At 43.3% G+C, this 12,459-nt stretch overlaps 3 non-coding genes across 3 annotated transcripts; all 3 read right to left on the reverse strand.

Moving 5' to 3' along the window:
• Window positions 1-711: 711 nt before the first annotated feature.
• On the reverse strand, window positions 712-784 carry trnav-aac. The gene has a single exon. It is a non-coding gene; the product is annotated as a tRNA-Val (tRNA).
• A 6,043-nt stretch (window positions 785-6,827) lies between these two features.
• On the reverse strand, window positions 6,828-6,900 carry trnav-aac. Its single transcript has one exon. It is a non-coding gene; the product is annotated as a tRNA-Val (tRNA).
• Window positions 6,901-9,452: 2,552 nt separating this feature from the next.
• Window positions 9,453-9,528, reverse strand: trnav-aac. Its single transcript has one exon. It is a non-coding gene; the product is annotated as a tRNA-Val (tRNA).
• Between the last annotated feature and the right edge of the window lie 2,931 nt (window positions 9,529-12,459).

Genomic DNA, 12,459 nt, shown 5'->3' on the forward strand with positions numbered 1-12,459 from the left:
TGGCCATTTCTTTACAGAAAATACTGGAGCTTGTGCTGTGCTCTGTCAGGGAAAATTGGACACCTTCACAGCAAATTGACAAGCTGCGTGAAATCCACACACGTGTCAAGGCAGACTTCCTTGAGTTCCTGCTCTAACCTACTTGGAGATAAAAGCCTTCTTAGAGTGAAAAACCTTTTATCAGGTGGCCATTTCTTTACAGAAAATACTGGAGCTTGTGCTGTGCTCTGTCAGGGAAAATTGGACACCTTCACAGCAAATTGACAAGCTGCGTGAAATCCACACATGTGTCAAGGCAGACTTCCTTGAGTTCCTGCTCTAACCTACTTGGAGATAAAAGCCTTCTTAGAGTGAAAAACCTTTTATCAGGTGGCCATTTCTTTACAGAAAATACTGGAGCTTGTGCTGTGCTCTGTCAGGGAAAATTGGACAGCTTCACAGCAGATTGACAAGGCAGACTTCCTTGAGTTCCTGCTTTAACCTACTATGAGATAAAAGCCTTCTTAGCGTGAAAACCTTTTATCTGGGGGCCATTTCTTTACAGATAGCAATAAAAACTGTGCTCTGTTTCCACCCGGTTTCAACTGTCACCTTCAAGGTGAGGCGAACGTGATAACCACTACACTGACAAACTTTGCTTGAGTTCTTTACCATGATTTACCTGGAACGTCGTCGCAAAGACTTTAGGAATTCTCGCAAAACAAGAAGCAATGTTTCTGCTCGGTTTTGAACCGAGGACCTTTCGCGTGTTAGGCGAACGTGATGACCACTACACTACAGAAACTCCTGGAGCTTTACTTGTGCTCTGTCAGGGAAAATTACACACCATTAGAGCAGATTGACAAGCTGCGTGAAATCCACACGCGTTTCACAGAAGACCTCCTTAAGTTCACAGCAGGAGCTGCAGAACTGCTTTTTGAGAATCCACAGTGGTCATTTCTTTTGTGCTTTGTTGAAAATTACTTGGATACTAGCACAGACTCTGCTGGCCTGGCAGTTACCACAGCCTAGAGTGACTCAATATTTTTCTTCACACCTGTGTAAAGAAATGCCTTCACAGATTAGAGCGGCAGAAAAACCTTTTACCTTTGCTCTGTCAGGGAAATTGGACACCTTCACAGCAAATTGACAAGCTGCGTGAAATCCACACACGTGTCAAGGCAGACTTCCTTGAGTTCCTGCTTTAACCTACTCAGAGTTAAAAGCCTTCTTAGAGTGAAAAACCTTTTATATGGGGGCCATTTCTTTACAGAAAATACTGGAGCTTGTGCTGTGCTCTGTCAGGAAAAATTGACACCTTCACAGCAAATTGACAAGCTGCAGAAATGACAAGGCAGACTTCCTTGAGTTCCTGCTTTAACCTACTCAGAGTTAAAAGCCTTGTAGCGTGAAAAACCTTTTATCAGGTGGCCATTTCTTTACAGAAAATACTGGAGCTTGTGCTGTGCTCTGTCAGGAAAATTGACACCTTCACAGCAGATTGACAAGCTGCGTGAAATCCAGACTTGTCTTGAGACTTCCTTGAGTTCCTGCTTTAACCTACTTGGAGATAAAAAAGCTTTTGTAGAGTGAAAAACCTTTTATCAGGTGGCCATTTCTTTACAGAAAATACTGGAGCTTGTGCTGTGCTCTGTCAGGGAAAATTGGACACCTTTACAGCAAATTGACAAGCTGCGTGAAATCCACACACGTGTCAAGGCAGACTTCCTTGAGTTCCTGCTCTAACCTACTTGGAGATAAAAGCCTTCTAAAGTGAAAAACCTTTTATCAGGTGGCCATTTCTTTACAGAAAATACTGGAGCTTGTGCTGTGCTCTTTCAGGAAAATTGGACAGCTTCACAGCAGATTGACAAGGCAGACTTCCTTGAGTTCCTGCTTTAACCTACTCAGAGTTAAAAGCCTTTGTAGCGTGAAAAACCTTTTATCAGGTGGCCATTTCTTTACAGAAAATACTGGAGCTTGTGCTGTGCTCTGTCAGGAAAAATTGACACACTTTAAAGCAAATTGACAAGCTGCGTGAAATCCAGACACCTGTCAAGGCAGACTTCCTTGAGTTCCTGCTCTAACCTACTTCTCGAGATAAAAGCCTTCATAGAGTGAAAAACCTTTTATCTGGGGGCCATTTCTTTACAGAAAATACTGGAGCTTGTGCTGTGCTCTGTCAGGAAAATTGGACACCTTCACAGCAAATTGACAAGCTGCGTGAAATCCAGACATGTGTCAAGGCAGACTTCCTTGAGTTCCTGCTCTAACCTACTTGGAGATAAAAGCCTTCTTAGAGTGAAAAACTTTTATCAGGTGGCCATTTCTTTACAGAAAATACTGGAGCTTGTGCTGTGCTCTGTCAGGAAAATTGGAAAGCTTCACAGCAGATTGACAAGGCAGACTTCCTTGAGTTCCTGCTCTAACCTACTTGGAGATAAAAGCCTTCTTAGAGTGAAAAACCTTTTATTTGGGGGGCCATTTCTTTACAGAAAATACTGGAGCTTGTGCTGTGCTCTGTCAGGGAAAATTGGACAGCCTCACAGCAGATTGACAATTCAGACACGTGTCAAGGCAGACTTCTTGAGTTCCTGCTCTAACCTACTGTGAGATAAAAGCCTTCTTAGCGTGAAAAACATTTTATCTGGGGGCCATTTCTCTACAGATAGCAATAAAGAGCTGTGCCTGTTTCCACCTGGTTTCAACCGGGACCTTTCACAAGGCAAACGTGATAACCACTACACTACAGAAACTTGCTCTTTTTTCTCTACCATGATTTACCTGGAACGTCGCAAAGACTTTATGAATTCTCGCAAAACAAGAAGAAATGTTTCTGCTCGGTTTTGAACCGAGGACCTTTGAAGGCCGATGACCACTACACTACAGAAACTCCTGGAGCTTTACTTGTGCTCTGTCAGGAAAATTACACACCATTAGAGCAGACACTACAAGCTGCGTGAAAATCACACACGTTTCACAGAAGACCTCCTTAAGTTCACAGCAGGAGCTGCAGAACTGCTGCTTTTGAGAATCCACAGTGGTCATTTCTTTTGTGCTTTGTTGAAAATTACTTGGATACTAGCACAGACTCTGCTGGCCTGGCAGTTACCACAGCCTAGAGTGACTCAATATTTTTCTTCACACCTGTGTAAAGAAATGCCTTCACAGATTAGAGCGGCAGAAAAACCTTTTACCTTTGCTCTGTCAGGGAAAATTGGACAGCTTCACAGCAGATTGACAAGCTGCGTGAAAATCACACACGTGTCAAGGCAGACTTCCTTGAGTTCCTGCTTTAACCTACTCAGAGTTAAAAGCCTTCTAGTAGCGTGAAAAACCTTTTATCAGGTGGCCATTTCTTTACAGAAAATACTGGAGCTTGTGCTGTGCTCTGTCAGGGAAAATTGGACACCTTCACAGCAAATTGACAAGCTGCGTGAAATCCATTCACAGAAGCCATTTCTTAACAGAAAATACTGAGCTACACACATGTGTCAAGGCAGACTTCCTTGAGTTCCTGCTTTAACCTACTCAGAGAGATTAAAAGCTTTTTAGCGTGAAAAACCTTTTATCAGGTGGCCATTTCTTTACAGAAAATACTGGAGCTTGTGCTGTGCTCTGTCAGAGAAAATTGGACACCTTCACAGCAAATTGACAAGCTGCGTGAAATCCACACACGTGTCAAGGCAGACTTCCTTGAGTTCCTGCTCTAACCTACTCAGAGTTAAAAGCTTTTGTAGCGTGAAAAACCTTTTATCAGGTGGCCATTTCTTTACAGAAAATACTGGAGCTTGTGCTGTGCTCTGTCAGGAAAATTGGACACCTTCACAGCAAATTGACAAGCTGCGTGAAATCCACACACGTGTCAAGGCAGACTTCCTTGAGTTCCTGCTTTAACCTACTCAGAGTTAAAAGCTTTTGTAGCGTGAAAAACCTTTTATCAGGTGGCCATTTCTTTACAGAAAATACTGGAGCTTGTGCTGTGCTCTGTCAGGGAAAATTGGACACCTTCACAGCAAATTGACAAGCTGCAGAAATCCACACACGTGTCAAGGCAGACTTCCTGAGTTCCTGCTTTAACCTACTCAGAGTTAAAAGCCTTTGTAGCGTGAAAAACCTTTTATCAGGTGGCCATTTCTTTACAGAAAATACTGGAGCTTGTGCTGTGCTCTGTCAGGGAAAATTGGACACCTTCACAGCAAATTGACAAGCTGCGTGAAAACAACACACGTGTCAAGGCAGACTTCCTTGAGTTCCTGCTTTAACCTACTCAGAGTTAAAAGCCTTTGTAGCGTGAAAAACCTTTTATCAGGTGGCCATTTCTTTACAGAAAATACTGGAGCTTGTGCTGTGCTCTGTCAGGAAAATTGGACACCTTCACAGCAGATTGACAAGCTGCGTGAAATCCACACACACGTGTCAAGGCAGACTTCCTTGAGTTCCTGCTTTAACCTACTCAGAGTTAAAAGCCTTGTAGCGTGAAAAACCTTTTATCAGGTGGCCATTTCTTTACAGAAAATACTGGAGCTTGTGCTGTGCTCTGTCAGGAAAATTGGACACCTTCACAGCAGATTGACAAGCTGCGTGAAATCCACACACGTGTCAAGGCAGACTTCCTTGAGTTCCTGCTTTAACCTACTCAGAGTTAAAAGCCTTGTAGCGTGAAAAAAACTTTTATCAGGTGGCCATTTCTATACAGAAAATACTGGAGCTTGTGCTGTGCTCTGTCAGGGAAAATTGGACACCTTCACAGCAGAATTGACAAGCTGCGACCACACACGTGTCAAGGCAGACTTCCTTGAGTTCCTGCTTTAACCTACTCAGAGTTAAAAGCCTTTGTAGCGTGAAAAACCTTTTATCAGGTGGCCATTTCTTTACAGAAAATACTGGAGCTTGTGCTGTGCTCTGTCAGGAAAATTGACACCTTCACAGCAGATTGACAAGCTGCGTGAAATCCACACACGTGTCAAGGCAGACTTCCTTGAGTTCCTGCTCTAACCTACTCAGAGTTAAAAGCCTTGTAGCGTGAAAACCTTTTTATCAGGTGGCCATTTCTTTACAGAAAATACTGGAGCTTGTGCTGTGCTCTGTCAGGGAAAATTGGACAGCTTCACAGCAGATTGACAAGGCAGACTTCAAGGCAGACTTCCTTGAGTTCCTGCTTTAACCTACTCAGAGTTAAAAGCCTTTGTAGCGTGAAAAACCTTTATCAGGTGGCCATTTCTTTACAGAAAATACTGGAGCTTGTGCTGTGCTCTGTCAGGAAAATTGGACACCTTCACAGCAGATTGACAAGCTGCGTGAAATCCACACACGTGTCAAGGCAGACTTCCTTGAGTTCCTGCTTTAACCTACTCAGAGTTAAAAGCCTTTGTAGCGTGAAAACCTTTTATCAGGTGGCCATTTCTTTACAGAAAATACTGGAGCTTGTGCTGTGCTCTGTCAGGAAAATTGGACACCTTCACAGCAAATTGACAAGCTGCGTGAAATCCACACACGTGTCAAGGCAGACTTCCTTGAGTTCCTGCTTTAACCTACTCAGAGTTAAAAGCCTTGTAGCGTGAAAAACTTTTATCAGGTGGCCATTTCTTTACAGAAAATACTGGAGCTTGTGCTGTGCTCTGTCAGGGAAAATTGGACACCTTCACAGCAAATTGACAAGCTGCGTGAAATCCAGATTGACAAGGCAGACTTCCTTGAGTTCCTGCTTTAACCTACTCAGAGTTAAAAGCCTTTGTAGCGTGAAAAACCTTTATCAGGTGGCCATTTCTTTACAGAAAATACTGGAGCTTGTGCTGTGCTCTGTCAGGAAAAATTGGACACCTTCACAGCAAATTGACAAGCTGCGTGAAATCCACACACGTGTCAAGGCAGACTTCCTTGAGTTCCTGCTTTAACCTACTCAGAGTTAAAAGCCTTTGTAGCGTGAAAAACCTTTTATCAGGTGGCCATTTCTTTACAGAAAATACTGGAGCTTGTGCTGTGCTCTGTCAGGGAAAATTGGACACCTTCACAGCAAATTGACAAGCTGCGTGAAATCCACACACGTGTCAAGGCAGACTTCCTTGAGTTCCTGCTTTAACCTACTCAGAGTTAAAAGCTTTGTAGCATGAAAACCTTTTATCAGGTGGCCATTTCTTTACAGAAAATACTGGAGCTTGTGCTGTGCTCTGTCAGGAAAATTGGACACCTTCACAGCAGATTGACAAGCTTGAAATCACACACGTGTCAAGGCAGACTTCCTTGAGTTCCTGCTTTAACCTACTCAGAGTTAAAAGCCTTTGTAGCGTGAAAAACCTTTTATCAGGTGGCCATTTCTTTACAGAAAATACTGGAGCTTGTGCTGTGCTCTGTCAGGGAAAATTAGACACCTTCACAGCAGATTGACAAGCTGCGTGAAATCCACACACGTGTCAAGGCAGACTTCCTTGAGTTCCTGCTCTAACCTACTTGGAGATAAAAGCCTTCTTAGAGTGAAAAACCTTTATCAGGTGGCCATTTCTTTACAGAAAATACTGGAGCTTGTGCTGTGCTCTGTCAGGTCAGGAGCAAATTGACACAGCTTCACAGCAGATTGACAAGGCAGACTTCCTTGAGTTCCTTCTTTAACTACTACTATGAGATAAAAGCCTTCTTAAAGTGAAAAACCTTTTATCTGGGGGCCATTTCTTTACAGATAGCAATAAAGCTGTGCCTGTTTCCACCCGGGAAATCAACACCGTGGACCTTTCAAGCGTGTGAAGGCGAACGTGATAACCACTACACTACAGAAACTTGCTCTTTTTCTCTACCATGATTTACCTGGAACGTCGCAAAGACTTTAGGAATTCTCGCAAAACAAGAAGCAATGTTTCTGCTCGGTTTTGAACCGAGGACCTTTCGCGTGTTAGGCGAACGTGATGACCACTACACTACAGAAACTCCTGGAGCTTTACTTGTGCTCTGCTCTGTCAGGAAAATTACACACCATTAGAGCAGATTGACAAGCTGCGTGAAATCCACACGCGTTTCACAGAAGACCTCCTTAAGTTCACAGCAGGAGCTGCAGAACTGCTTTTTGAGAATCCACAGTGGTCATTTCTTTTGTGCTTTGTTGAAAATTACTTGGATACTAGCACAGACTCTGCTGGCCTGGCAGTTACCACAGCCTAGAGTGACTCAATATTTTTCTTCACACCTGTGTAAAGAAATGCCTTCACAGATTAGAGCGGCAGAAAAACCTTTTACCTTTGCTCTGTCATGGAAAATTGGACACCTTCACAGCAAATTGACAATCTGCGTGAAATCCACACACGTGTCAAGGCAGACTTCCTTGAGTTCCTGCTCTAACTTACTTGGAGATAAAAGCCTTCTTAAAGTGAAAAAACTTTTATCAGGTGGCCATTTCTTTACAGAAAATACTGGAGCTTGTGCTGTGCTCTGTCAGGGAAAATTGGACAGCTTCACAGCAGATTGACAAGCAGATTGACAAGGCAGACTTCCTTGAGTTCCTGCTTTAACCTACTCAGAGTTAAAAGCTTTTGTAGCGTGAAAAACCTTTTATCAGGTGGCCATTTCTTTACAGAAAATACTGGAGCTTGTGCTGTGCTCTGTCAGGAAAAATTGGACACCTTCAGGCAATTGACAAGCTGCGGAAATCAGACACGTGACAAGGCAGACTTCCTTGAGTTCCTGCTTTAACCTACTATGAGATAAAAGCCTTCTGTAGAGTGAAAAACCTTTTTCAGGTGTGGCCATTTCTTTACAGAAAATACTGAGCTTGTGCTGTGCTCTGTCAGGAAAATTGGACACCTTTCACAGCAAATTGACAAGCTGCTACACTAATCCACACACTTGTCAAGGCAGACTTCCCATGAGTTCCTGCTTTAACCTTAAGAATTCTCTCAGAGTTAAGAAGCAATGTTTCTGCCTTTTGTAGCGTGAAAAACCTTTTATCAGGTGGCCATTTCTTTACAGAAACTCTGGAGCTTGTGCTGTGCTCTGTCAGGAAAAATTACACACCATTAGAGCAGATTGACAAGCTGCGTGAATCCACACACGTTCACAGAAGACCTCCTTAAGTTCACAGCAGGAGCTGCAGAACTGCTTTTGAGAATCCTCAGTGGTCATTTCTTTTGTGCTTTGTTGAAAATTACTTGGATACTAGCACAGACTCTGCTGGCCTGGCAGTTACCACAGCCTAGAGTGACTCAACATTTTTCTTCACACCTGTGTAAAGAAATGCTCTCACAGATTAGAGCGGCAGAAAACCTTTTACCTTTGCTCTGTCAGGGAAAATTGGACAGCTTCACAGCAGATTGACAAGCTGCGTGAAATCCACACACGTGTCAAGGCAGACTTCCTTGAGTTCCTGCTTTAACCTACTCAGAGTTAAAAGCCTTGTAGCGTGAAAACCCTTTTATCAGGTGGCCATTTCTTTACAGAAAATACTGGAGCTTGTGCTGTGCTCTGTCAGGAAAATTGGACACCTTCACAGCAAATTGACAAGCTGCGTGAAATCCACACACGTGTCAAGGCAGACTTCCTTGAGTTCCTGCTTTAACCTACTCAGAGTTAAAAGCCTTTGTAGCGTGAAAAACCTTTATCAGGTGGCCATTTCTTTACAGAAAATACTGGAGCTTGTGCTGTGCTCTGTCAGGAAAATTGACACCTTCACAGCAAATTGACAAGCTGCGTGAAATCCACACACGTGTCAAGGCAGACTTCCTTGAGTTCCTGCTTTAACCTACTTTGGAGTTAAAAGCTTTTGTAGCGTGAAAAACCTTTTATCAGGTGGCCATTTCTTTACAGAAAATACTGGAGCTTGTGCTGTGCTCTGTCAGGAAAATTGACACCTTCACAGCAAATTGACAAGCTGCGTGAAATCCAGACACGTGTCAAGGCAGACTTCCTTGAGTTCCTGCTCTAACCTACTTGGAGATAAAAGCCTTCTGTAGCGTGAAAAACCTTTATCAGGTGGCCATTTCTTTACAGAAAATACTGGAGCTTGTGCTGTGCTCTGTCAGGGAAAATTGGACACCTTCACAGCAAATTGACAAGCTGCGTGAAATCCACACGTGTCAAGGCAGACTTCCTTGAGTTCCTGCTCTAACCTACTTGGAGATAAAAGCCTTCTTAGAGTGAAAAACCTTTTATCAGGTGGCCATTTCTTTACAGAAAATACGGGAGCTTGTGCTGTGCTCTGTCAGGGAAAACTGGACACCTTCACAGCAGATTGACAAGGCAGACTTCCTTGAGTTCCTTCTTTAACCTACTATGAGATAAAAGCCTTCTTAAAGTGAAAAACCTTTTATCTGGGGGCCATTTCTTTACAGATAGCAATAAAACTGCTTGTGCCTGTTTCTGTCAGGGACCTTTCACCGTGTGAGGCGAACGTGATAACCACTACACTACAGAAACTTGCTCTTTTTCTTTACCATGATTTACCTGGAACGTCGCAAAGACTTTAGGAATTCTCGCAAAACAAGAAGCAATGTTTCTGCTCGGTTTTGAACCGAGGACCTTTCTTAAAGTGTTAGGCTAACGTGATGACCACTACACTACAGAAACTCCTGGAGCTTTACTTGTGCTCTGTCAGGGAAAATTACACACCATTAGAGCAGATTGACAAGCTGCGTGAAATCCACACGCGTTTCACAGAAGACCTCCTTAAGTTCACAGCAGGAGCTGCAGAACTGCTTTTTGAGAATCCACAGTGGTCATTTCTTTTGTGCTTTGTTGAAAATTACTTGGATACTAGCACAGACTCTGCTGGCCTGGCAGTTACCACAGCCTAGAGTGACTCAATATTTTTCTTCACACCTGTGTAAAGAAATGCCTTCACAGATTAGAGCGGCAGAAAAACCTTTTACCTTTGCTCTGTCATGGAAAATTGGACACCTTCACAGCAAATTGACAAGCTGCGTGAAATCCACACGTGTCAAGGCAGACTTCCTTGAGTTCCTGCTCTAACCTACTTGGAGATAAAAGCCTTCTTAGAGTGAAAAACCTTTTATCAGGTGGCCATTTCTTTACAGAAAATACTGGAGCTTGTGCTGTGCTCTGTCAGGGAAAATTGGACAGCTTCACAGCAAATTGACAAGCTGCGAAATCAAGGCAGACTTCTTCCTTGAGTTCCTGCTTTAACCTACTCAGAGTTAAAAGCCTTTTGTAGCGTGAAAACCTTTTATCAGGTGGCCATTTCTTTACAGAAAATACTGGAGCTTGTGCTGTGCTCTGTCAGGGAAAATTGGACACCTTCACAGCAGATTGACAAGCTGCGCACACTTCAAGGCAGACTTCCTTGAGTTCTTTAACCTACTATGAGATAAAAGCCTTCTTAAAGTGAAAACCTTTTATCTGGTGGCCATTTCTTTACAGAAAATACTGGAGCTTGTGCTGTGCTGTCAGGTTTTGACACCTTCACAGCAAATTGACAAGCTGCGTGAAATCCACACACGTGTCAAGGCAGACTTCCTTGAGTTCCTGCTTTAACCTACTTAGAGCTAAAAGCCTTTGATGAAAACCTTTTATCAGGTGGCATTTCTTTACAGAAACTCCTGGAGCTTGTGCTGTGCTCTGTCAGGAAAAATTAGACACCATTAGAGCAGATTGACAAGCTGCGTGAAATCCACACACGTGTCAAGAGCAGACTTCACAGAGTTCCTGCTTCCTTCAGAGTTCACAGCAGGAGCTTTTATCAGGTGCTTTTCTTTAGAAAACTACTGGTCATTTGCTTTTGTGCTTTGTTGAAAATTACTTGGATACTAGCACAGACTCTGCTGGCCTGGCAGTTACCACAGCCTAGAGTGACTCAATATTTTAACCTACTCACACCTGTGAAAAACCTTTTACAGATTAGAGCGGCAGAAAATACTGGAGCTTTGCTGTGCTCTGTCAGGGAAAAATTGACAGCTTCACAGCAGATTGACAAGCTGCGTGAAATCCACACACGCAAGGCAGACTTCCTTGAGTTCCTGCTTTAACCTACTCAGAGTTAAAAGCCTTGTAGTGTGAAAAACCTTTTATCAGGTGGCCATTTCTTTACAGAAAATACTGGAGCTTGTGCTGTGCTCTGTCAGGAAAATTGGACACCTTCACAGCAAATTGACAAGCTGCGTGAAATCCACACACGTGTCAAGGCAGACTTCCTTGAGTTCCTGCTTTAACCTACTTGGAGATTAAAAGCCTTTTGTAGCGTGAAAACCTTTTTATCAGGTGGCCATTTCTTTACAGAAAATACTGGAGCTTGTGCTGTGCTCTGTCAGGAAAATTGGACACCTTCACAGCAAATTGACAAGCTGCGTGAAATCCACACACGTGTCAAGGCAGACTTCCTTGAGTTCCTGCTTTAACCTACTCAGAGTTAAAAGCCTTTGTAGCGTGAAAAACCTTTATCAGGTGGCCATTTCTTTACAGAAACTACTGGAGCTTGTGCTGTGCTCTGTCAGGAAAATTGGACACCTTTACAGCAAATTGACAAGCTGCGTGAAATCCAGACACACGTGTCAAGGCAGACTTCCTTGAGTTCCTGCTCTAACCTACTTCAGAGATAAAAGCCTTCTTAGAGTGAAAACCTTTTATCAGGTGGCCATTTCTTTACAGAAAATACTGGAGCTTGTGCTGTGCTCTGTCAGGAAAATTGGACACCTTCACAGCAGACAAGCTGCGTGAAATCCAGACATGTGTCAAGGCAGACTTCCTTGAGTTCCTGCTTTAACCTACTTGGAGAGTTAAAAGCCTTCTTAGAGTGAAAAACCTTTTATCAGGTGGCCATTTCTTTACAGAAAATACTGGAGCTTGTGCTGTGCTCTGTCAGGGAAAATTGGACAGCTTCACAGCAGATTGACAAGGCAGACTTCAAGGCAGACTTCCTTGAGTTCCTGCTCTAACCTACTTGGAGATAAAAGCCTTCTTAGAGTGAAAAACCTTTTATCAGGGGGGCCATTTCTTTACAGAAAATACTGGAGCTTGTGCTGTGCTCTGTCAGGAAAATTGGACAGCCTCACAGCAGATTGAGATTGACAACACACGTGTCAGGCAGACTTCCTTGAGTTCCTGCTCTAACCTACTGTGGAGATAAAAGCCTTCTTAGCGTGAAAAACCTTTTATCTGGGGGCCATTTCTCTACAGATAGCAATAAAGACTGTGCTGTGCTCTGTTTCAACCGGGACCTTTCACAGTGTGAGGCAAACGTGATAACCACTACACTACAGAAACTTGCTTTTTTTTCTCTACCATGATTTACCTGGAACGTCTACTTTAGAATTCTCGCAAACTTTTCTGCTCGGTTTTGAAAGGACCTTCGCGTGTTAGGCAAGAGGAACTACACTACAGAAACTCCTGGAGCTTTACTTGTGCTCTGTCAGGAAAAAATTACACACCATTAGAGCAGATTGACAAGCTGCGTGAAATCGACACGCATTTCACAGAAGACCTCCTTAAGTTCACAGCAGGAGCTGCAGAACTGCTTTTTGAGAATCCACAGTGGTCATTTCTTTT

This window comes from Puntigrus tetrazona, unplaced genomic scaffold (assembly GCF_018831695.1).
Source record: "Puntigrus tetrazona isolate hp1 unplaced genomic scaffold, ASM1883169v1 S000000499, whole genome shotgun sequence".
Taxonomy (NCBI): domain Eukaryota; kingdom Metazoa; phylum Chordata; class Actinopteri; order Cypriniformes; family Cyprinidae; genus Puntigrus; species Puntigrus tetrazona.